The following is a 25207-nucleotide window of genomic DNA, read 5'->3' as shown; positions in this document are numbered from 1 at the left end:
CACCCAGGTAGTACTTGAAGTGTTTGACGGAAGCCACAACAGCCAAGAGCTCCCGCCGGGTGACACAGTAGCGGCGCTCATGCTTGTCAAATGTTTTGCTGAAGTACGCCACCGCTCTCTCCCCCTCTGGCCCCACCTGGGCCAGCACCCCACCCATGCCCACATTGCTCGCGTCTGTGTCCAGGATAAAGGGCAATGTGAGGTCAGGGGGGGCGAGCACGGGGGCCTCGATCAGTGCACGTTTGAGGGTGTTGAACGCCTCCTCACACTCCACTGTCCAAGTGAAAGCCTTGTCCTTCGGCAGCAGGCGGTTCAGTGGAGCAGCAACGCTTGAGAAGCCCCGTACAAACCTCCTGTAGTACGAGGCCAGGCCCAGGAAGCTCTTCAGCTGACGCTGGTCGGTGGGGGTGGGCCAGTCTCTGACAGCCGCTACCTTGTCCTCCATGGTGCTGATCCCCTCCTTCCCCACTCGGTGGCCCAAGAAGGACACCTCTCTCCTCATGAAGTGGCACTTCTCGGGGTGGAGCTTCAGACCTGCGGCAGCCACCCTCTCCAGCACACACCGTAGCGCCCCCAGGGCTGACTGGAAGGAGCTGCCATTGGCCAGGATGTCATCGAGGTATAGCAGACACTGCTGTCGGGGGATGCCATCCAGCACCCTGTCCATCAAACGCTCAAAAGTAGCTGGAGCGTTGCACAGGCCAAAGCACAGGACCTTGAACTGCCAGTGTCCTCTGTTAGTGGAGAACGCAGTTTTGGCTCTGGCCTCTGGGGAGAGGGGCACCTGCCAGTAGCCACTGCGGAGGTCTAGTGAGGAGAACCAGGAGGACCCCCTAACCAGGTCCAGCGACTCATCGATACGTGGTATGGGGTATGAGTCCTTCCTGGTTACCTCATTCAGCCGCCTGTAGTCCGCACAGAACCTCAGCTTGCCCCCCTTCTTCGGAACCATGACGACTGGCGCCGCCCAGGGGCTGTCTGAGGGCTCAATGAAGTCTGCCCACTGCATCTCTAACACAGCCTTGTCTGCCGCCTCCTGGCGTGCCAGCGGGATACGGCAGGGACGCATCTTGATAGGTCGAGCATCACCTGTGTCGATCTCATGCTGCACCAGATGAGTCTGACCCACCTCTTCCTCACTCAGCGCAAAGCTGTCTCTGAATTCAAACAGCAACTGCCTCAACCGTTCCTGCTGCTCGGGGTCAAGACCAACACAGTTCCTCCCCCATATCTCCCTCACTGCAGACAGTGTCCTCTCCCCTCCCATCTGGGGTAGCTGGGCTGGGGGGGAGCGGCCCGGGCTCACAGAGGGCTGTGTCGTGGAGGTAGCTGGGGGAATGTAACACAACGCCGTAGGTGACAGGGGGGCTGGGGAAAAGTCACACCCAGATGTGGGGGAGGGGGGGCAGCCATGAGTTTCTGCTGCTTTAACTGTTGGAGTAAAGGGTTTGTTGGGTTGAGTGAATGTGACATTAGGGGCCATGGTGACCTCCGGCCCTCCCTGGAAGCTCAGTGTGCCCCTATTTGGTCTAACTGGCAGCCTGTGCTCCTAAGAAAGTCCAACCCCAGGATACAAGGGTCCTGCACAGCCGCCACCCACACAGGATGACGCACAGTCCTGCCCCCTACTGTCAGAGTCATTATTCCCTTCCCTTTCATGGGTGCCAGCTCACCTGTGACTGTGCGGAGCTGCACAGTTGTAGGCTCACACTGAGTCCAACCTGGCACAATATCTGGCCTCACCAGGGTTACTGTGGACCCAGTGTCCACCAGGGCGGAGCAGGGCACCCCCTCCACAGTGACAGGGACATGACAAAAGTCCCCAACACAGGTCCGGCCCACCACAACAACAGGCTCCATCCGCTTGCCCTTGTCTGCTTCTGGGGGAAGTGGAGCCTTGCTTCCCCGTCTGTGCCGGTGGGCTCCTCCTGAAGAAGATGGTGGTTGGGATAGAAAGCCAGGGGTCCGCACTACCCGGTCTATGCGGACCCCGAGCCGTTTCCCTGAGCTCTGGGGGACATGGGGCAATCTCGGCGCAGATGGCCTGCCTGGCCACAACCCCAGCAGACCCTGGGACCAGGGCGTGTGTTTCGTGCCGCCTGTAGCGACACAGCACGAATGAGTTCTGTCATTTCAGCCACCCATGCAGGCTTTTCCGGCTCCGGGCTGCTCTGCCCCCCAGCTCGCACAGAGGGTCTGTCTCCCTGCACCCCCACCAAAGCCCCAGCTGAAGCCCCAGCCCACACCAGCTCCCTCTCCAAAGCCATCTCCAAGGCTACCTGCAATGACTCAGGATGAGCCAGCTGGGTCTGTATGCGCAGCTCCGTAGGAGAGAGCGCCTGTATGAACTGGTCCCGTGCTAGCTCGCTCTGCATGGAGGGGGGCATGTGAGCATATGCCCGCCGAGAGAGGCTCTCAATGTCATTAGCTAGCACCCGTAGAGGCTCTCCAGGCTGCCTGCGTCTATTACTCAGTTCGGAGCGCAGTAGCCCGGGCTGTACACACTGTCCATAGCGCCTCCTCAGTGCTCCCACTAAAGCACCATAATCACGTCTGTCCTCGGGGCTAATCAATATCAAACAGGCCAGAGCTTCATCCGTGAGGCATAAAGCCAACTGCAGTGCCCTATCTTCATCCGACCACCCCCTAAAATGAGCTAACAGTTCAAACTGAGCATGAAAAGCTTCCCAATCCGCCTTACCGGAATACTTCGGGGTCTTAACGGATACGGACGCAGCCGGGAACTGGGCGCCGCCATGTTTGTTTACATCCTGCGCCCCAGATTCCTCGTCCTGCCGCGTCGACGTCACCCCTTCGGTCCGCCCACCAGAATCCGCGCGAAACACAGTCGACGAAGCACTCATGCCCGCTTCAGCCGCCATCACTCTAACGTCCTCCCTCAAGCGGCCTCTGGGCTCCGATGCCCTGGCGATCTCCTCAGCCAGAACCCCCGACGTCCATGCACACGCACCTCCTTGGCCATAATCGTCCCCTACCTCCACCTTCACTTTCGGATTCCCTCGAAGCATCTTCAACCCCCGTTCTCACCTACGGTAGCTAGCCACAGAAGTCAGCTAGCTAGCTGGCTAACTTTTATCAACGTTTTTACTTCTGACACCAATGTAATGACCTGACTAGATCATAAAAGAACAACTGTCCAGACAGAGGATTGAGTTTACGAATGGACGGTTTATTAAACCAACTTTACACAGGCTACTGTTTGGCCGTAGCCCACGCCAAATAAATGAAAGATAACCCACAAGCCAATCGTGACCTTCTCTCGTGAAGCCCAGACGTAAAGAGAGAGAACAAAAGCTAAACCTGGTCTTAACTTCCAATGCTCCATCCCCCTGCCCAACCCCCCTCCACGCCACTCCGCCAACCGCCAGGATGCCCGGCATCAGAACATTCCAGGCATTCCCGTGATTGGCAGATAGCAGGTTGATTGACATGTCGGACCCCGCGAACACTGGGTACTGGTAGGTACAACACAACCATCTACTAGCCTAACACATAACACACAGCTGTCTGTGCGGGTCGCTACAATATAATACAGGCACAAGCCAAACAAGCTACTGCCACATTGTGGTCTGGAGTGTTTTGACTACTGGATCAGTGATGGATCTGTGCTATGTGAACAACAAAAAGTTAACTGCCGACACTCTGGGCAGAGGTGCTAAGTACCTCTCGGCAGTCAGTGTCCTTGGTGTGTCTGAGCCCTTAGACATTCAAATAAATTCTAAGATATGTCAGATGTCAGCTTTCAATCTTCTCTGCATGTGTTGAACACGTTGCCAAAGACAAACACACACAGCCAGTCTCGTGGCCGCAGAGATTATTTTCTCAGTGAGTGGAGTGTTTTGTTGGTTGTGTTTGTATAGGATTAATACCACTGACAGTGACATAGTACTGCCATTACAGAATATGTAGGCTGCATTCCACCGTAATTGGGTTAACATTTGGAAGCCCTAGGGTGTATGTGTGCTGGGGACTGGGGTGGCAGAAGGGTCGAGACATGGGGGGGGGGTGTATATATACAGTGGGGAGAACAAGTATTTGATACACTGCCGATTTTGCAGGTTTTCCTACTTACAACGCATGTAGAGGTCTGTAATTTTTATCATAGGTTCAACTGTGAGAGACGGAATCTAAAACAAAAATCCAGAAAATCACATTGTATGATTTTTAAGAATTAATTTGCATTTTATTGCATGACATAAGTATTTGATCACCTACCAACCAGTAATAATTCCGGCTCTCACAGACCTGTTAGTTTTTCTTTAAGAAGCCCTCCTGTTCTCCACTCATTACCTGTATTAACTGCACCTGTTTGAACTCGTTACCTGTATAAAAGACAACTGTCCCCACACTCAATCAAACAGACTCCAACCTCTCCACAATGGCCAAGACCAGAGAGCTGTGTAAGGACATCAGGGATAAAATTGTAGACCTGCACAAGGCTGGGATGGGCTACAGGACAATAGGCAAGCAGCTTGGTGAGAAGGCAACAACTGTTGGTGCAATTATTAGAAAATGGAAGAAGATCAAAATGACGGTCAATCACCCTCGGTCTGGGGCTCCATGCAAGATCTCACCTCGTGGGGCATCAATGATCATGAGGAAGGTGAGGGATCAGCCCAGAACTACACGGCAGGACCTGGTCAATGACCTGAAGAGAGCTGGGACCACAGTCTCAAAGAAAACCATTAGTAACACACTACGCCATCATGGATTAAAATCCTGCAGCGCACGCAAGGTCCCCCTGCTCAAGCCAGCGCATGTCCAGGCCCGTCTGAAATTTGCCAATGACCATCTGGATGATCCAGAGGAGGAATGGGAGAAGGTCATGTGGTCTGATGAGACAAAAATAGAGCTTTTTGGTCTAAACTCCACTCGCCATGTTTGGGGGAAGAAGAAGGATGAGTACAACCCCAAGAACACCATCCCAACTGTGAAGCATGGAGGTGGAAACATCATTCTTTGGGGATGCTTTTCTGCAAAGGGGACAGGACAACTGCACTGTATTGAGGGGAGGATGGATGGGGCCATGTATCACGAGATCTTGGCCAACAACCTCCTTCCCTCAGTAAGAGCATTGAAGATGGGTCGTGGCTGGGTCTTCCAGCATGACAACACACAGCCAGGGCAACTAAGGAGTGGCTCCGTAAGAAGCATCTCAAGGTCCTGGAGTGGCCTAGCCAGTCTCCAGACCTGAACCCAATAGAAAATCTTTGGAGGGAGCTGAAAGTCCGTATTGCCCAGCGACAGCCCCGAAACCTGAAGGATCTGGAGAAGGTCTGTATGGAGGAGTGGGCTAAAATCCCTGCTGCAGTGTGTGCAAACCTGGTCAAGACCTACAGGAAACGTATGATCTCTGTAATTGCAAACAAAGGTTTCTGTACCAAATATTAAATTCTGCTTTTCTGATGTATCAAATACTTATGTCATGCAATAAAAAGCAAATTAATTACTTAAAAATCATACAATGTGATTTTCTGGATTTTTGTTTTAGATTCCGTCTCTCACAGTTGAAGTGTACCTATGATAAAAATGACAGACCTCTACATGCTTTGTAAGTAGGAAAACCTGCAAAATCGGCAGTGTATGAAATACTTGCTCTTCCCACTGTATAAAGTTGGATTAGGGCATAGTCAACTCTAAGACACACATTCACACAAAAAACACACTTACTCAGTGTAGACACAAGCAGACAATGCCGTACACTGCCAAAACGAACACAAGCTATTTACTTTCCCAATTTGCTTTCTAAGTATTCAGAGTTGTTATTTTCCTCAAGGAAACATTTCTTGTTACTTCCTCTTCGCAAAGTACGTGCGGAGAGGAAGAGGAGGTGATAAGAATGAAAGATACAAACAAATAATTATACAGTGAGAGCGTATAGGAATGAGACGCAAAGAGACTCAGCCAGTGATTACAAAGATAAACAACATCTCCTTTGGGTTCATCTGGTCTATAGCGCCTACTTCAAAATCACACAATCTCATTGTGTTATGGCTGCCTTCTGTTTCTTTGTTCCTCCTCTCTGCATTCAGAAGCAGCAGTTAGTGATTCATAAAAAAAAGTAATGATAAGTGTTCCTTTTCCAATGACTGCATTATGGAATCTACTCATCTCTCTCCGTGGCTCCGCTCCGCTCCCAGTCCCTCGCCACAGGGATGCCAGGCCTACAGATGAATAGCACGGTAGCCTTTACATTTCTCTAGTCATCCTCTGCTCCGCCCCGCTCCGCTCCATTCCACGACTCATGGATGCGATGTTCCGACACTCCGCTTGTTTATTCATTCCGGTGAGTCATTGACGCAGCGAACAGACACACACACACACAGACACACACACACACATCACCCTTTGAGTAGAGGAGTAGAGCAGAGGAGGAGGAACAGGACACGAGGGTGAAAAGGGATTTATGAGAACATGGGAGGAACCCAGGATTTGATTTCTGAAAAGCAGTTACAAAGGCATGCGAGTGACGGAGCATGAATCACATGTGTTGGATGGGGATACAAGTAGCTGATATACACTCTACAGTATGCACAGCTGGATGTACTGTATTCACAGCCGGTTGACAATATTGCTTCTGAAAAACTGTAATACCCCCGATCTCCCAAAATGTTCCCTGTGGGTAACAGAGATAGAAAGAGTGAGGAAGAGAGAGCAGAAGTTACGTGATGGAGGCAGAAACTCTGGCCTCTACACTCAGATGTCTGGCTTAAGGAGATCACTGAGGAGCTTCCTCCTAATGTCATCTCTGCTTGACCAAACCCAATTCTCTTCTCTCCTTTCACACACACTCTCTTTGGAGATGTCTGGTTTCATCCTCCTTCTCTCGCTCTCTTGCTCTCTCTATTAAAAAGGCACTTTCTTAGCTCTCATTAAAATCTTCTCAGCTGAATCGGACAGGGAGGAGAGATGTGGCAAGTAGATGTAAAGTATAAAGGCAGTTTTTTCATATTTTGTTTCGAACAGCTTTGGAATTATTGTTGCACTTGGAACAGCTGTGCCAATAAAGCATATTTGAGTTTAATTAAATGTAGGGAAGGGAGAAAACTAGGAGGTCGAGAGAGCATGCATGGGAGAAAGAAAGGGAGACAGAAATAGAGAACGAGCAGGGGTGAGAAAGAGAGGAGGGAGACAGACAGAGTGCTGAGGGCTGGTTTGTACTGTGTCAGATCAGTTAGGTTGTGAGGACAGACAGCTAACTCTTCATCGGGGAGAGACCCCTTCAGGAGAAATAATCTCTCTATTTCTTACTCTTCTCTGTCTCTTTTTCTCTCTCTATCCCACTCTCTGACACACACACACACACACACACACACACACACACACACACACACACAGACAGAGGCCACTCTAAGGCCCTCACATTCTCTGCCTTCCAGCACTAATTGAATGCCTCTCTTGACAAATGGATTGTTGAAAGCACACCTGCAACGCACCATTAGGCTCTCCTCTCCTCTCTGATCGGCCAAGGACTGCTGTGTGTGCGTGTGAGTGTGTGTGTGTGTGTGTGTGTGTGTGTGTGTGTGTGTGTGTGTGTGTGTGTGCAAGTGAAAGACAGAGAAATCCTTTCTGCATGCTTTCCTTGAGGATCCTATCATGTGGTCAACGGAACTCTTTACCTTATTGTACGAGTCGCTGACTTTAATATTTAATCACAAACATAGTCATTCATTAACCATAAAGTGGGATGTTTAAATAAATAATACCCTTATCCCTCATCCAGTGTAAACAACCTCCTACCTTCTACTTTCAGGTAGAAACAGACATGATTATTTGCAAAGCACTGACCCAGTCCTTGTTTCATTCCAGACAGCATTGGGGAAGAAAGGAGCTTCCTTTCATACCCATCTATCCAGCCATCTGTCCATCCATCCATTCTCAACACACAGACCAACACAAACAGAGAACAACATGGATCCATTGTCTCATTTCTAACAGAGAAGAGCAAAAATGAAAGAGCAGGGTTTGTGCCATTCATATGATATAGAGCTCACCAGCTTGTTGTCCTAAAAAACAGAAATGAGTTACCTCTGGTTCGTTCAGCTATTCCTATGGTGAAAATGAATGGGGAAAGACTAGGGTTTGGAATAAACGCTGAAAATAAACTCTGAGGTTAACACAGGCTTAGGCGATATTATAAGTTTGTTCTATGAGATAATATCAGTCAGTTAACATGACCTTTATGAATTACGAAGACTTTATATGCTTTATGTGGGGTTTTTTATCACAGAAATGTTTCAAAATTCTCATAATTCGTGGGAATCGAACCCACAACCCTGGCGTTGCAAGCGCCATGCTCTACCAACTGAGCTACATGGGACTTATAAACTTGATATCCACTATAAAAAGCATCTAGACATTATCTCACATTTCTTTTAGACTAACATTTCGTTTTCAACAGCGGAGATTTGTATAAACATTGCTCTCTGTCTCTCCGACATTTGCAACATTGTTTCAATATTCAAATTCGATCTCCTGCTGTCCCATAGTAATGAACGTGTCGGGACTCGGGATGATACAGACAGGCAGCGTTTCTCAGCCAGTCGAAATCATAAATCAGCTGGCATCATTTTTATGGATATATACAAAAAAATGTAAATTGAAAAAAGGCAAAACAAAACGCAGCTAATTTGCCGTCTTTCCAGCTTCAGTTTAAAGTGATTGTGTTACTGTAGCTGTGTTGTTGGCTAGCTCCTCTGAACAACAGTGTCCTGACGAGTGAGCACATTTTCTATGCCAGGCGGATTCGCGCCTCATTAGCTCATTGTTATGGATGTATCCAAATAAATGTCACTAGAAAACAGCTTAAACAAATGCAAATGCAGCTACTTTGCTGTTATTCTGGCTGTACTTTTTGACGTGACTGTAAATTAGCCGTGGTTGGCTAGCTAGCAAGCAAGGGATAAGAACGTTGCCAGACAGTATGGCAATGGAACATTTAGAACGAATGACTGGGTCGCGTCCATAGACACAGAACAAAAAGACTGAACGACTGGGTCGCGTCTCTAGCAACCCTAGATTTGTGTCGGGACTATATTTGTGGAAGGATGATATAGTATGAATAAATTAATAAAAAAAATGTTACATGAAAATATGTCAATCATTATTTGAATATGTTGGTATCCCGTATAAAAGTGATAATGCCCTCGAAGCCGGTGTTTGGAGGATATATTGGCACGACTTCCTCTCGGGCCTAACAACACCAGTACCAATATAGCCTTCAAACACCCGCTTTGAGGGCATTATCACTTAAATAGCGTCTACCATTTGTATGTGAATTCCGAGATGAGAATAGAGACTTTGATCATTCAAAGTACATTTCAAAAGCAGTGGCAATGGATGGACGCCGCTCAGGCCTTCGAGACCACCCTCCCCTCCTTCCTTCCCTCCTCTCTTCCTCCTCTCCCTCCCTCCTCCCTTTCTTCCTGGCCCCCTTATTAAACACACGTCTTCATCAACTCCGGCTCCATTAAATACATCATTGGAGCGGTGATTAAAAATGAAACAGACTTAAATGCAGTAATCAATCATTTAATAGGTTAACGGGCTTAAAATATCAGACTGCTTCATTTTCAACCTGAGCGATGAGAGGGAGAAAGCTGCTCTGGAAATCAGCTGTGACACTTTTGCCAACCCGCTAATACAATGTACTGGTGCTTATGAGGCCTCACTGTATAAGCAGGCAGATTGCTCAAGAGTGACTTCGAAATTTGACCTTTATCCATGTCCTGAGGACTTCGGGAAATGCCTTCAAAATCGTCCACTAGGGGCAACAGTGAGCACTATTACCATCAAATAGGTTTGGGTTTTGCTAGGGGGTGGTGGATCACTGTAAACCCATGAGTCTGGATCAGAAGGTTGTGTGTTCGATCCCAGTGGTGGACACTCATTTTGTATATATATATTTTTTTATCATTTAGCAGACATTCTTATCCAGAGCAACTTACAGGAGCAATTAGGGTTAAGTGCCTTGCTCAAGGGCACATCGACAGATTTTTCACCTAGTCAGCATCGGGGATTAGAACAAGAGACCTTTCGGTTACTGGCACAACACTCTTAACCACTACGCTACCTGCCGCCCCTATCCCAAACCTTAACCCTTAACCTACTAAATTTGACGTTTGGAGAAACAGAACGATACTGAGCAGGAGGAGTCAACCCAGCGAGTCAATAACTCTTCGAAATTTGACATTTGGAGCTACTTCGAACTATGACGTTTGGAGAAACGTGGATACATTTTTATTCTGCAGTGACTTTGAGAGCTGCTGAGCTTGTTGGTATACACCTCTGCAGGAACTAGCTAATCCAAATATACATACGTGTTTCTCCAACTTTGGCTCTGTTGCATGATGACATTTTCCATGGCTTACATGTGGTAGTAAGCTGGTATGAAGGTAGCAAAGTTAAGAAAGCAAACATGGTCTAAAAACAGCAACTTACAAGCTAACTAAACATGACTGTAGGCTGTTAGGGTATTAGCATGATTTATGTAGCTATTATGGGCTTGTTTCGATTGTGTTTTCTCATTATAACCCACAATTAGTCATGTTCTCCATGTGGCGAACATTACACTACAAAATGGCAAACTGAAGTGTGTGCGTATACTGTTTGTGTGTGTGTGTGTGCTTGTGTGCGTGTGCGTATGTGTGTGTGTGTGTGTGTGTAACTTTGTCTCTTCAGTGCAATTATGCAAATGCAATTAGAGTGTCTTTATATCTGTTCAAAGCTGTGGGGATGAAAGGAAGGCAGACTTGACCTGCTACAGATCACATCTTGTCTCTTCTGTGTGTTCAGCACAAGAATACCAATGTTAACCCACAGAGAGGGGAGAGAGAGAGGGAGAGAGAGAGAGAGATGAAGATAGGTAAAGAAGGCCATGTATGGGCAGGTGAAAGAAAGAAAGCACTAGAAGATGAAGAAGAGGAAGAAAAGATATCATTTGAGTTTAAATCAATATCTGTGATGTGAATATGATAGTATTAATCAGCACGATAGTGAGGGTGGGGATCTCTCTCTCTCTCTCTCTCTCTGTCTGGGTTCTGAGGGTTGTACACTATCATCAGCATCAGTAGTCTTTGAACTACGTCATTGCAAGATACTGTTGCCTCCCTGTATGTAGACTGACTTTGGACTACCAAGAGGTCAGGACCTTTTTAGCTCAGGAGGTACATTAGTGCACATGCCTTGTAACTTAAGGGTTTTGCTGCGTGGGTCAGGTTCTGATTCTGTTCCACATCTATACCTCTGATACATATTGGAGAGTCAAAGGATCATATCACTGGATCACATCACTGGCCTACATAATGAAGAGAAGATGGGAAGGGAATATAATGCAACAAATACCATTTGACAACTCAATAACATATTTTCTGGATTCGTTTGGCTCCACCACTGGAATAAACACATCAAAGCTTAGTGTTGGGCTATTAAGACAGATATGAGTGAAGGCTTTAACCCTAGGATGCATAGTAAACATGACGTCCCAAGAATGCATATGCCGGGTCAAAATGACCCGATAATGTAATATCTGTGTTTTATTTATATGGGTCTAAAATATTATCAATTTTGTGGAACATATTTATTTTGAGTGATTATTTGGACCTTTCAATAATTATTTTATTGTTTGAAATGTTTTTAGTCGCTCTTCAACGGTTTGATACACATTTCAATGATAACATATTATGACAATTCTAAACGACTATTGAAAATATTAGCATATTTTTCGTACAATCAATCTTACAATCAAAGTTTTCACATTCAACCTTTTAAGCATGTTTTATAATATTAAAAAATATTTCTTTGAAAATCCAAAGTTCATCATCAATATAAACGACAACACTAACAATTGTGAATTTAGAAAACATAAACACTAAAAGGAACAAAGTGTGTGTGCATGTGTGTGCGTGTGTTTCATGCTGACACTTTTTTTGTTGTTGTTTTATTTTTACTTTTTTGTTAAAAATAAATGCACTGTTGGTTAAGGGCTGTAAGTAAGCATTTCACTGTAATGTCTGCACCTGTTGTATTCGGCGCATGTGGCCAATAAAATTAGATTTGATTTGATTTGACTTATGCTGTCTTAGTCCATCCATTTGTTACAAGCATGTGACTGTGCTCTTTGCAGACGGGTGTGTTGCACTGAGAACACCAGCAGTTTACTTTTCTATTCTTTGCACTTGGGCAGAGCTGGCACCTCTTCCTCTTCTGGCCCTGGCTGCTCTGAGTGGTGGTGGCATGGCTCTCTTTCATCATCCCACATCTTTCCATTGCCTCAGTTCTTCTGTGGAGATGGGAGAACATTCCAGAAGGACAACCATCTCTGCAGCACTCCAACAATCAGGCCTTTCTGGTAGAGTGGCCAGACGGAAGCCACTCCTCAGTAAAAGGCACATGACAGCCCACTTGGGAGTTTGCCAAAAGGCACCTAAAGGTCTCTCAGACCATGAGAAACAAGATTCTCTGGTCTGATGAAACCAAGATTGAACTCTTTGTCCAGAATGCCAAGTGTCATGTCTGGAGGAAAGCTGCTCATCCACTGTGACGCGGTCGCTGGGGATGAACCCTCCTCTACAGTTTGCTAGGAAAAGGTCCCACGCATACCAGAAAGCTGCCAGGTGGTCCGTTGCCTCTCTGAACACGACGGATATCCTCATATCTTCCGACCGACATGGTGGCCTTATACATTGGATTCTGCAGTGGATCCAAAAATAGCTCCCATGTGGAGACATCCCAGCTTTTCTCCACACCAGCGAGGAGGGTTAAACCAATAAAGGCCTTTAGTTCCTCTTTGTTGACCTCTCTCCACTCTTTCCCTTTTGCTGTCGCTGTTCTCCGTCCAAGTTTGTACACTTTAGGACCTCCTCAATGATGTTGTCACTAATGAACAGCTTCCAGGCATCTTTTGGTGACACAACTGTTGACCCCGGCACAGGCCCTGGGCAGCTCATCAGGATGTTATGGCTTCTGTGTCACGCCCTGGCTCTGGGGACTCTTATATGTTGAGCCAGGGTGTGGATTGTCTATGTTGTACTTTCTATGTTTTGTTCTAGGTCGTGTAGATCTATGTTGGCCAGGGTGGTTCCCAATCAGAGGCAGCTGATTCTCGTTGTCTCTGATTGGGAACCATACTTAGGCAGCCTGTTGGCACTTGTTATTTGTGGGATCTTGATCTGTATAGGTTTGTGGTGTTTAACCTTTAGACTTCACGTATCGTTTTGTTGTTATTGTTAATGTACTCATTAAAAGATATACGCCTATCACGCTGCGCCTTGGTCCGGTTCTTACGACGATCGTGACATTCTGGTCCTGCCTTTAGTTGGGGGATGTTCACTCCAGTAAGACCCCTTTTTACTCAGTCTATTTTATTGTTTTTCACTCTCCTCAGAGGAGGAGTCCTCCCCATCTGTAGAATCATCTAGGACAGCTGGACTATCAGGTGCATCCACAACTCCAACTTGACCCACAGGCACATAGTCTGTGTCATCTGAATTGGATACCTCAGATTCTGAGTCAGAGGCACCAATGGCTTCCTCATCCAGCATCTGTAAAACCATTTTGGTTGTATATCTGGCAACATTCTTATGAGCCTCCTTATGAAACTCATTTTACTCAATGAGTTAAAAAGGAGAAATGAAAATGGTGATTAATGAACATTAAAAACAAGATATTTAATAAACACTTGATTAATTACATTAATTTTATTGTTGTAGCAAAAAGAAAGGTCAGTTTGACAAGTGCACAGCAGTGAATTCCATAGGAAATGCATACGGGTCATATTTGACCCACATATGAAAACTTGGTGTAGTGATGCAAAAACTATTTTTACCCCAAAAATTAGAAATTAAAAAACAAAACTATGATGTTAGAACATTAAAGACACATTTTAAAAGGAATTCCTGGATATTAGATGATTACATTTTTTTTGGGGGGGGGGGGGGTCAATACAGCAAAAAAAATACATTAGGCCAGGTCATTATGTACTGTTAGTGTTGGGCTACTGAGACAGATATGAGTGAAGGCTTTCTAAAGTACTGTTAGTTTTGGGCTACTGAGACAGATATGAGTGAAGGCTTTATAAAGTACTGTTAGTGTTGGGCTATTGAGACAGATATGAGTGAAGGCTTTATAAAGTACTGTTAGTGTTGGGCTATTGAGACAGATATGAGTGAAGGCTTTATTTCACAGAAAGCATCAGACATGACTAATGCCTTATTTAACTTGGCAGTGTTTCAGGGAGCTGAGGCGATAGAAATCCTCCCGTTGAAAACTGAATACAGTCTGGCTGAAGAGAAATATGAGAAAATGAAGGAGCAAAGCAAACCTCTGAGTCTTAGGGTTGTTTTTCTCTTTTCTCCTGTGTTTGGCGGAGGGGAGATGAGTCAAGGAGATGCGTGCTGGCACATACGTGGCAGTAACACCTCTGAGTGTGCTCTTTAAGGAAACTTAATTTTGTCCCTTCTGGATATATGGCTGGGTAGACTGACGTGGAGGCAAACACAATGTGACAGCACACAGGGGTTAGGAGGGGGCGTGTGTGAAGACAGTGTGGATGTATGTGTGTGTGTGTGTGTGTGTGTGTGTATGACCAGGGGTGCGTTGTGTTGTTGTTGTTGTTGTTGGGAGAGAATATCAGCGATGTCGTCAGTCAGACTGTTGATGTGAGTTGACATCTCAGACAAAGGCAGCTACAAAAACCTTATCGCCTGAACCTAAACACATGAATCTATACAATATGTCTTCAAAATCATAATCCCACTCAACACATTATCATGAATCATAAAAAGGCAACGCCAGTCTTTTTTCACATCCCATAACACTGTAGTCTATTGTGAGGAGCGTTAACATCTGGAACACAATGCTGATTCGCCATTCTCTAGACCGGGCCCATTGACTGGGATGAAGGTGCTTGTTACTCCCTGTCTTGATCCTCAGAAAATGAAGTTAAGCAGCCGACTCTCAGATCCGCACGGGAGACAAAGGCACCGACGGAGAGAAAAGGTTTCCTTTGATGTGATAAGAAAAGCACTTGGACATGCAGCACTCTCTTAGCCAACAGGCCGGATCTATTATCTACTGCTAATGGGCTTATCATGGAAAAACTGACTCTGTCAAAGGAGAGGAGAGGAGAGTTTTACTGTAATTAGCTTCATTGTTGGATAAAAAGTAATATCTCTCCTCCATTCAATCTTTCTTTCTATCTTATTTTCTCTATCAATATATACTCTCTCTTCTTCCCTCATTGTTCTCTCTCTCTCTCTCTCTCTCTCTCTCTCTCTCTCTCTCTCTCTCTCTCTCTCTCTCTCTCTCTCTCTCGTAGTGTAATCATTAAGGGAGACATTATCTTGTTTGGGTTTTATAGCTTTATTTAGATTGGCATCTCCTGTTTCCAGCTAGTTTCAGGGGGTGTTGATGCCATAGTAGTTTTGGAGGCTCTGTTGGAAAGGAATGCCATGAAGGGGTCTGGAGAATTTCTCAAGCTATGTGTTTGAACTGGTTTGTGTATTTAGTCTTATGTGATTACCTCAAGTGCATGTAAAAGTGTATGACTGTGACAGGTTAATCCTTCGCTGTTCGTCAACCACACTTGAACATATCAGGTCAGGGGGTTTAGAGGCTTTAGCTTGCCATGCCCATAAATGTATGGTTGTGACTGGGTCACATATCTGTGGTAACCTCCCTCTCACCCTGGCCTCTTAAACCACAACCATTAGATCCATTTATAAATCTCTGTTCCTCAGCCCTGAGATCCAGACTCGGGGATTATACTGTAGTGTCCACCTCCATTTCTTACATGAGCCTTTAAGTCCCTGTTACACAAAGCAGACCTACCTCTCACAGAGAACATTTCTTGGGGGAAAGTGCCAACGTACACAGAAACCATTTAAATAGTGTCAACTACCTATTAGTCTGTAACTAAGATAGCAGCCTACAGCGGATATCTATCCCAAATGATAAATGAATCTAATGATACAGTTCTAGTGTATCTCAGTCTATCCCAGTAAGACCCATTTTAATCCTTAAGTCCATTGACACACCCGTGCATCAATCTATACTGAACTAAAATATAAACGCAAAATTCAACAATTTTTACGATTTTACTGAGTTACAGTTCATAGAAGGAAATCAGTCAATTGAAATACATTAATTGGGCTCTAATTTATGGATTTCACATGACTGGGCTGGGGCGCATCCATGGGTGGGCCTGGGAGGTCATAGGCCCACTCACTGGGGAGCCAGGCCCACCCACTGGGGAGCCAGGCCCAGCCAATCAGAATGAGTTTATCCCCACAAAAAGGGCATTTTTTACACAGAAATAATCATCAGCACCAGATGTGGAGGTCCTGGGCTGGCATGGTTACATGTGGTCTGCGGTTGTGAGGCCGGTTGGACGTACTGCCAAATTCTCTAAAACAATGTTGGAGGCGGCTTATGGTAGAGAAATTAACATTAAATGATCTGGCAACAGCTCGGCTGGACATTCCTGCAGTCAGCATGCCAATTGCACACTCCCTCAAAACTTGAGGCATCTGTGGCATTCTGTTGTGGGACAAAACTGCACATTTTAGAGTGGCATTTTATTGTCCCCAGCACAAGGTGCACCTGTGTAATGACCATGCTGTTTAGTCAGCTTCTTGATATGCCACACCTGTCAAGTGGATGAATTATCTTGGCAATGGAGAAATGCTCACTAACTGGGATGTAAACAAATTTGTGTACAAAATATGAGAGAAATTAGCTTTTTGTGCATATGGAAGATTTCTGGGATCTTTTATTTCAGCTCATGAAACATGGGACCAACACTTTACATGTTGCGTTTATATTTTTGTTCAGTATAAGAAAACATAATAAAAAACTATCCATCACAATCCGTCAGTTTAAGCTAGAGATACGTTTTTTGCGTGGGCTGCATCTCACTCCACCGCATCCGCCTATGTCAGTCTTCTCACGAAATTGTCTGTAGCGTCTGAACGGTTTGGCCTACATAACTATTTGCACTCTATGGAAAGGGGAGACTCGCATGAATACGATGGTGTTCTCCATTTTTCTCTATGTCCCCCACAAGTGTCACGGGACTCATCTGAAGGTAACCCATACAAACAAATGGAAGTATGGAGGTAGTTTTGTGCCAACAAAAATAAGGAGTTAAATATTTGTCAAAATTTTTACAAATAATAATTCCGAAGCTTTCTTATATTTCACAGACACTTCAAAACCTTATTCCTTATGATTTATTTTTGACTGTCTTTTTTGCCATTTATGAATGTGTTATTCAATGCGTTTCTATGGGCTATAGTTGTAAAGGCCAAATTCAATATTTTATCAAATATTTTTTGGGGGATACCTAAAGGGGTCCTAAAATTCAAAAACAAATATCTAAATGATCCATGGTTTGACCATCTTAAAAAAAATCCATATGTTATCTTAGTCCCCCTCCCCCCTCAATGGCTTAGACTTTTAGTGGTATTAACCATTACTGGTGTACTAATTAACACCATGTTAATTAGCAGTAATTATTCAGTTCCTACACCTCAACGTATGTCACTTAGGAGTAGAGCACTTTCTCAACGAGACAGCCAGGCTAAGCCAAGAGGGATAAACAATTAATGTGGTGCGTGAGGCGAGAATATAGGTGTACTACACTTGATTCAGACACCTTAAGATTTAATTATCCAAGTTAGGAAGAATGGTCTTTTCGCAATCTCTTCATTACCCAACGCCCACTTCACACACTCTGTTTCTCTCTCTCCCTCTCTCTTTCTTTCCTCCATCTCCCTCGCTCTCTCTCACTAGGTTTACCCAAAATACATTTGCAGCGAGCAGTAGATGGATCGGAGTCTGTTGCTAGGAGACCTTTGTTGAATGGCTTGTAGCATTAGCGTTTTAGCGCATGGAGCCTTGCCTCTAGGTACAGTACAGGGGGATTTAAGGGAGATTTTAGTGGGGAGGTGGAAGCCGGTGAACGGATAAGGAAGGAGAAAGCCCTGCTTAGCAAAGGGGAATAACAGGGATTGAGTTGAAGGGAGAGATGTCAGCTGACTTGATCCAATTCCATTCTGTCTGTATGCTGATTTGCGAAGGTCCAACATCCGTTTTAGCCAAAGTAATAATAATAATAAATAATAATAATATGCCATTTAGCAGACGCTTTTATCCAAAGCGACTTACAGTCATGTGTGCATACATTTTTGTGTATGGGTGGTCCCGGGGATCGAACCCACTACCCTGGCGTTACAAGCGCCGTGCTCTACCAGCTGAGCTACAGAGGACCACAGGCCTTACTTTCCTGAGCCCCTAAATAATTACACCAACTTCGGAGGATTTGGGATTCTTTATATTGAAATGGTTCATATCCCAGGGATGACAAAGAGATGGATCATCTCAGAGTCAAACACACACACTCATACACACACACACACACACACACACACACACACACACACACACACACACACACACACACACACATACACACATACACACACACACACACACACACACACACACACACACACACACACACACACACACACACACACACACACACACACACACACACACACACACACACACAGACACACACACACACACACACACACACACACACACACACACAGCAAATAAACGACCAGTCTCTTATAATGTAGTAGAATAGATTAACATTTAATTTCCCCTAATTAGATGTAGGGAAGAACTGGGAGAAAGTACCACTTTTGTTATTTTTTCCTAATTACTCAGAGATTGATAGAGCTAGAGACACCATATTTTATGACAAACAACGTACACTACATGACCAAAAGTATGTGGACACCTGCTCGTCGAACATCTCATTCCAAAATCATCGGCATTAATATGGAGTTCGTCCCCCCTTTGCTGCTATAACAGCCTTCACTCTTCTGGGATGGCTTTCCACTAGATGTTGGAACATTGCTGCGGAGACATGCTTCCATTCAGCCACAATAGCATTAGTGAGATCGGGCACTGATTAGGCCTGGCTCACAGTCGGCGTTCCAATTCATTCCAAAGGTGTTGGATGGGGTTGAGCTCAGGGCTCTGTGCAGGAAGGTCAAGTTCTTCCACATCAAGGTCAGGCGACCAACCCTAACCTCTTGAGCGGTTCTAAAGGAATAGCTAAATGGCTTGACTCTTGAGAGGGAGTAAATATGACACCAGCTAAATGTAATAATAACGCCTTCATATGCTAGCAAATAATACTGTTGTTTATAACAAAGCTATTATACCATGAAGTTGCTTCATAAAGATATTGAAAAAGACAATGTCGGACAGGTGACACTGATGCCGGAAGAGGCAGAGGACATTTACATTTTACATTTACGTCATTTAGCAGACGCTCTTATCCAGAGCGACTTACAAATTGGTGCATTCACCTTATAGCCAGTGGGATAACCACTTTACAATGTTTTTTTTTTTTTTTTGGGGGGGGGTGGTAGAAGGATTACTTTATCCTATCCCAGGTATTCCTTAAAGAGGTGGGGTTTCAAATGTCTCCGGAAGGTGGTGAGTGACTCCGCTGTCCTGGCGTCGTGAGGGAGCTTGTTCCACAATTGGGGTGCCAGAGCAGCGAACAGTTTTGACTGGGCTGAGCGGGAACTGTGCTTCCGCAGAGGTAGGGGAGCCAGCAGGCCAGAGGTGGATGAACGCAATGCCCTCGTTTGGGTGTAGGGACTGATCAGAGCCTGAAGGTACGGAGGTGCCGTTCCCCTCACAGCTCCGTAGGCAAGCACCATGGTCTTGTAGCAGATGCGAGCTTCAACTGGAAGCCAGTGGAGTGTGCGGAGGAGCGGGGTGACGTGAGAGAACTTAGGAAGGTTGAACACCAGACGGGCTGCGGCATTCTGGATGAGTTGTAGGGGTTTAATGGCACAAGCAGGGAGCCCAGCCTACAGCGAGTTGCAGTAATCCAGACGGGAGATGACAAGTGCCTGGATTAGGACCTGTGCCGCTTCCTGTGTAAGGCAGGGTCGTACTCTCCGAATATTTTAGAGCATGAACCTACAGGATCGGGTCACCGCCTTGATGTTAGCGGAGAACGACAGGGTGTTGTCCAGGGTCACGCCAAGGCTCTTCGCACTCTGGGAGGAGGACACAACGGAGTTGTCAACCGTGATGGCGAGATCATGGAACGGGCAGTCCTTCCCCGGGAGGAAGAGCAGCTCCGTCTTGCCAAGGTTCAGCTTGAGGTGGTGATCCGTCATCCATACTGATATGTCTGCCAGACATGCAGAGATGCGATTCGCCACCTGGTTATCAGAAGGGGGAAAGGAGAAGATTCGTTGTGTGTCGTCTGCATAGCAATGATAGGAGAGGCCATGTGAGGATATGACAGAGCCAAGTGACTTGGTGTATAGCGAGAATAGGAGAGGGCCTAGAACTGAGCCCTGGGGGACACCAGTGGTGAGAGCACGTGGTGCGGAGACAGCTTCTTGCCACGCCACTTGGTAGGAGCGACCGGTCAGGTAGGACGCAATCCAAGAGTGAGCCGCGCCGGAGATGCCCAGCTCGGAGAGGGTGGAGAGGAGGATCTGATGGTTCACAGTATCAAAGGCAGCAGACAGGTCTAGAAGGACAAGAGCAGAGGAGAGAGAGTTAGCTTTAGCAGTGCGGAGAGCCTCCGTGACACAGAGAAGAGCAGTGTCAGTTGAATGACCAGTCTTGAAACCTGACTGGTTTGGATCAAGAAGGTCATTCTGAGAGAGATAGCAAGAGAGTTGGCTAAAGACGGCACGCTCAATAGTTTTGGAGAGAAAATAAAGAAGGGATACTGGTCTGTAGTTGTTGACATCAGAGGGATCGAGTGTTGTTTTTTTGAGAAGGGGTGCAACTCTCGCTCTCTTGAAGACGGAAGGGACATAGCCAGCGGTCAAGGATGAGTTGATCAGCGAGGTGAGGTAAGGGAGAAGGTCACCGGAGATGGTCTGGAGAAGAGAGGAGGGGATAGGGTCAAGCGGGCAGGTTGTAAGATTTTATCTGGAGAGAGAGGGGAGAAAGAAGTCAAAGCATAGGGTAGGGCAGTGTGAGCAGGACCAGCAGTGTCATTTGATTTAACAAATGAGGATTGGATGTCGTCAACATTCTTTTCAAAATGGTTGACGAAGTCATCCACAGAGAGGGAGGAGGGGGGGGGGGGGGGAGGGGGAGGAGGATTCAGCAGGGAGGAGAAGGTGGCAAAGAGCTTCCTAGGGTTAGATGCAGATGCTTGGAATTTAGAGTGGTAGAAAGTGGCCTTAGCAGCAGAAACAGATGAAGAAAATGTAGAGAGGAGGGAGTGAAAAGATGCCAGGTCCGCAGGGAGTCTAGTTTTCCTCCATTTCCGCTCGGCTGCCCGGAGCCCTGTTCTGTGAGCTCGCAATGAGTCATCAAGCCACGGAGCTGGAGGGGAGGACCGAGCCGGCCGGGAGGATAGGGGACATAGAGAGTCAAAGGATGCAGAAAGGGAGGAGAGGAGGGTTGAGGAGGCAGAATCAGGAGATTGGAGGGAGAAGGATTGAGCAGAAGGAAGAGATGATAGGATGGAAGAGGAGAGAATAGCGGGAGAGAGAGAGCGACGGCGCATTACCATCTGAGTAGGGGCAGATTGAGTAGTGTTGGAGGAGAGCGAGAGAGAAAAGGATACAAAGTAGTGGTCGGAGACATGGAGGGGAGTTGCAGTGAGATTAGTAGCCGAACAGCATCTAGTAAAGATGAGGTAAAGCGTATTGCCTGCCTTGTGAGTAGGGGGGGACGGTGAGAGGGTGAGGTCAAAAGAGGAGAGGAGTGGAAAGAAGGAGGCAGAGAGAAATGAGTCAAAGGTAGATGTAAGGAGGTTGAAGTCCCCAGAACTGTGAGGGGTGAGCCATCCTCAGGAAAGGAACTTATCAAGGCGTCAAGCTCATTGATGAACTCTCCAAGGGAACCTGGAGGGCTATAAATGACAAGGATGTTAAGCTTAAATGGGCTAGTGACTGTGACAGCATGGAATTCAAATGAGGAAATAGACAGATGGGTCAGGGGAAAAATAGAGAATGTCCACTTGGGAGAGATAAGGATTCCTGTGCCACCACCCCGCTGACCAGATGCTCTCGGGGTATGCGAGAACACATGGTCAGACGGGGAGAGAGCAGTAGGAGTAGCAGTGTTTTCAGTGGTAATCCATGTTTCCGTCAGCGCCAAGAAGTCGAGGGACTGGAGGGTAGCATAGGCTGAGATGAACTCTGCCTTGTTGGCAGCAGAACGGCAGTTCCAGAGGCTGCCTGAGACCTGGAACTCCACGTGGGTGGTGCGTGCAGGGACCACCAGGTTAGAGAGGCAGCAGCCACGCGGTGTGAGGCATTTGTATAGCCTATGCGGAGAGGAGAGAACAGGGATAGACAGAGGCATAGTTGACAGGCTACAGAAAATGGCTACAATAATGCAAAGGAGATCGGAATGAAATGAACTAAACATCTGGGAAAGAAGAGAGCGGGGCCTCCCTCACCACAACACCCAAATATAACTCTCCCAACTTCCACCTCAGAAACTATAATTGTTGTAAACTACAGCGGTTCAATGTTTTCTAGGAACAGACTAACTTAGTTTATTCAGCTAGCTAACTTGGTACAGTATTCTTCCGTGAAAATCATCCAGGGCACCTAGACATAAGACACCACAGCCAGCTAGCATGCCGGACTCCAACAACACGGTTTAGCACCAATACTCGGCCACAACAAACCACCAGTGTGTCAACACGCCAAGCAGATCATTCGTGTCCGTGTCTAACGTTGTGGGTTAGTCCCGACAGCTTGAGCGAGTCCGTCGTCAACTTATTCAGCCAGTTAGTTAGCTAGAATAGTTAGCATACTAGCTAGCCATTGCTTTCAGACAAAGAAGAAACACCTCCTTTCACAGCACGAACACACAGAGAGAGCCAAGCTAACGTTAACTAGTCACCCATGTCCCGAATTCCTTAAACGACTCTGGCTACCAATATGTAAAAACAAAACACAAATGTAGGTTATGACTTACCCCTAGCAGCTACTGTTAGCTAGCCAAGTGCAAAGCTAGCCACTGAATTGACTCAGCCAGTTCGCGTCTGACATGTGGCACACCTACAACTTACTGCAGATCGGTGACAGTCTTATAGCCTCCACTATTAGAAAGGTGCAGACTGAGTCATCTACGGGCAGCATGGGGAGCTCCACAGTGCGCACCACCCTGTGTGTGTGTGTGGATACTATTGACTTTGACTCACAGGCCTGCCAGCTGAGGGTGAAGGGAACCAACATCCAGGATAATCAATATGTGAAGATGGGGGCTTACCACACCATTGAGTTGGAGCTAAACAAGAAGTTCACACTTGCCAAAAAGATCTGGGATAGTGTCGTGCTCGATAGGATCGAGCAGGCGTGTGACCCCACCCAGAAGGCAGATGTAGCGGCCGTGGTGATGCAGGAGGGTCTGGCCAACCTGGTGCTGGTGACCCCCGCTATGACCCTACTAAGGGCCAAGGTGGAGGTGACCATCCCTCGCAAGAGGAGAGGCAGCTGCACCCAGCATGAGAAGGCCCTGAATAGGTTCTATGAGGCGGTGATGCAGGGGATCCTCAGACATATCAACTTTGACGTGGTGAAGTGTATACTGGTGGCCAGTCCAGTGTTTGTGAAGGACCAGTTCATGGCCTACCTCTTCAGGGAGGCAGTCCGACAAGACTCCAAGATTCTGCTAGAGAACAGGCCCAAGTTCATGTTGGTCCACTCCTCCTCGGGACACAAATACTCTCTAAAAGAGATTCTATGTGATCCAGCTGTCACGGCTAGATTGTCTGATACCAAGGCAGCAGGAGAGGTGAAAGCCCTGGAGGACTTCTACATGATGCTACAACATGAGCCCAACAGAGCCTTCTATGGGTTGGCTCACGTGGAGTAAGCTACCGAAGCATTGGCTATTGACATCTTGTTGATTAGCGATAAGCTCTTCAGGCACCAAGATGTGGCCACACGGAGTAGATACGTACGGTTGGTGGACAACGTGAGAGACAATGGCGGAACCGTCCGAATATTTTCAAGCCTTCATGTATCTGGAGAACAGTTGAGCCAGCTCAGTGGAGTGGCGGCCATCTTGCGTTTCCCCATTGCTGATCTGTCGGAGCCTGAGGATGACAGCAGCTCTGATGAAGAATAAATGACACACTGCAACAGAGAAAATAGACCCGGGGGCACTCTTAGTCTGCAGAACTGAGGAACACAGCGCAAAGTTGCAAGTAGAAATAGAGTGCATAGACTCAATGTTGTGGAACAGAACACTTCCATGTCTATGCATTCTATTTCTATGTCGATGCAATGTTGTCTAGAAAGTCAACCTCTTTTACGCCAAGCCTGTCGTCTCAACCTGTCCATCATTGCTTTATCATCATACTCACAGAATTTGACATGCTTGTGCTTTTGGGTTTAAAGTATGGAGAAAAAATATATATGCACTCACTAACTGTAAGTCGCTCTGGATAAGAGCGTCTGCTAAATGACTAAAATGTAAATGTACATGTAAAGTAATCAATCTCGACAAACCATTTCTGTATAGACCTCGCTTTGTGCACAGGGCATTGTAATGCTGAAAAAGGAAAGGGCCTTCCCCAAACTGTTGTCACAAAGTTGGAAGCACAGAATCATCTAGAATGTCATTGTATGCTGTAGCATTAAGATCGCCATTCACTGGAACTAGGGGCCTAGCCCGAAACATGAAAAACAGCCCCAGACCATTATTCCTCCTCCACCAAACTTCACAGTTGGCACTATGCATTTGGGCAGGTAGCGCCAAACCCAGATTCGTCTGTCGGATTGTCAGATGGTGAAGTGTGATTCATCACTCCAGAAAATGCGATTCCCCTGCTCCAGAGTCCAATGGCGGTGAACTTTACACCACTCCAGCCGACGCTTGGCATTGCGCATGGTGATCTTAGGCTTGTGTGCGGCTGCTCGGCCATGGAAACCCATTTCATGAAGCTCCCGACGAACAGTTCTTGTGCTGAAGTTGTTTCCAGAGGCAATTTGGTAGTGAGTGTTGCAACCGAGGACAGACGATTTTTACGTGCTATGTGCTTCAGCACTCAGCAGTCCCATTCTGTGAGCTTGTGTGACCTACCACTTCGCGGCTGAGCAGTTGTTACTCCTAGACCTTTCCACTTCACAATAACAGCACTTACAGTTGACCGGGGCAG

General features: G+C 46.5%; 1 pseudogene across 1 annotated transcript; it reads left to right on the top strand.

Annotated features, from left to right (window-relative positions):
- Positions 1-19260: 19260 nt before the first annotated feature.
- LOC311107404 (protein pelota homolog) lies at positions 19261-24185 on the top strand (annotated as a pseudogene). The gene is made up of 2 exons: positions 19261-19326; positions 23083-24185. The product of its transcript is annotated as a protein pelota homolog (transcript).
- The last annotated feature ends 1022 nt before the right edge of the window (positions 24186-25207 follow it).

The sequence above is a fragment of the Coregonus lavaretus genome (genome assembly GCF_964263955.1).
Source record: "Coregonus lavaretus genome assembly, chromosome: 32".
Lineage (NCBI taxonomy): Eukaryota > Metazoa > Chordata > Actinopteri > Salmoniformes > Salmonidae > Coregonus > Coregonus lavaretus.
Note: the sequence above shows the minus strand (reverse complement) of the source record. Positions and strands in the feature narration are given on the sequence as shown.